Genomic DNA, 1,487 nt, shown 5'->3' on the forward strand with positions numbered 1-1,487 from the left:
CAAACAAACAAACAAACAAAAAACAAGAAGGAGGGGGAAGAGGAGGACAAGGAAAGAGGAAGAAAAAAAAATCCAGATTCTGGGAGCCAGGCCAGGAATTTCCTCAGTAGGCTCTGATTCTCTTCCCCTGGGTCGGGGAGGGTTTTCTTTGCTCATTGGCAGGTTGTGCCACTGAGTCCCATTTCCTCTGGAGAGTGTCCCTTTTCTGTTGCTGTCTTGTCCACCTCTAAACCGGTCAGTGTGCAGGCTGCCCAGATGCAGCTGTCTGCTATCAGCCGAGGACCTGCTTCGGGCTCTCAGAGCAGAAGCAAACAGCAGGAAGCTGTTCCTAGGCTGCAGTTCCTCCCCTACCCCCGTGAGGTTTCCATGGCAACGTTGTCTCCTCAGAGATGTAACATACTTTTTTTGATCATCTGCACCCCATTCTCAGGTTTTCAGGGCTGCCTAATTTCTTTTCTGTTTTGGCTCTGTCCATATTTTTCTGTTAACCCATTGGTACAGTCTTCAAGGAATTGAAGTGATAGTATGGGCTGCCATACTGCACACTGGACATCTGGGGGGGGAGGGTCCCGTTCGTGTGTTCAGTTGAGTTTTGCTACTAAAACCATTTTTTCTCTTTCTGCATCATCTTTCCAGGGTAGCTTGGGATGGTCTTGAACTCTTGGTGATCCTCCTGCCTCAGCTTCCTGAGTGCTGGGATTGTGTAAGCCATGCCTCTCTTCTTTTCCTTGTTGAGACTTTTTGCTTCTATAGTCGTTCATATTTTGAATTTCATTTTCCTTTGCTTGTTTTCAAGTGGACTTGTGTCCCCTGCCTTTCCTCCCAGACTTCACTGTGTGGACTAGGCTGGCCTTGTGCTTACAGAGATTGCCTGCCTCTGCCTTTATAGTGCTGGGATTAAAGGCATTTAGCACCATGCCCGGCCAATTGCTGCTTAATTTTACCTCTTATAAAACCTTTGAGAGGAATAAATAAAAATTAAAAACAATAACAACCCCCCCAAAACCTTTCTGAAAGGCGACTGCACCAGCTTCCACCGGCTTTTCTGACCTCTTGTCCTGGAACTGGGGAATCACCTGGCTGCAGTTTTAGTGTTTCATCTTGGTCCAGGTTTGATTGAAGCCTCACCTGGACCACAATCTTTTCAGCCTTGAAATCAGTTTCTTTATTTTTATGTTCACCTGCCAAGCCAATGCTACACTTGTATGTTTCAAAAAACATTATTTAGTTAAATAAAAACATTAAACTTTAGTGCACATGTGTAGAGCATATGTGCCCTGGAGTACGTCCAGAGGTCAGAGGACAGTGGGAGCTGGGTCTCCCTTTTGCCATGCAGGCCCTGGATCAGACCCAGGTCCTCAGACTTGGCATCAGGCACCCCTAGCTACTGAACCATGTCAGTGGCCCTTAGTTTAGATTTTTATATAGAAGAAACTTCCTTTCAGGAACTGATTTCTATATTGGAATAGGCTCAACAGCTGTGACAA

This window comes from Psammomys obesus, unplaced genomic scaffold, assembly GCF_907164565.1.
Source record: "Psammomys obesus unplaced genomic scaffold, mPsaObe1.curated_primary_1811, whole genome shotgun sequence".
NCBI classification, from domain to species: domain Eukaryota; kingdom Metazoa; phylum Chordata; class Mammalia; order Rodentia; family Muridae; genus Psammomys; species Psammomys obesus.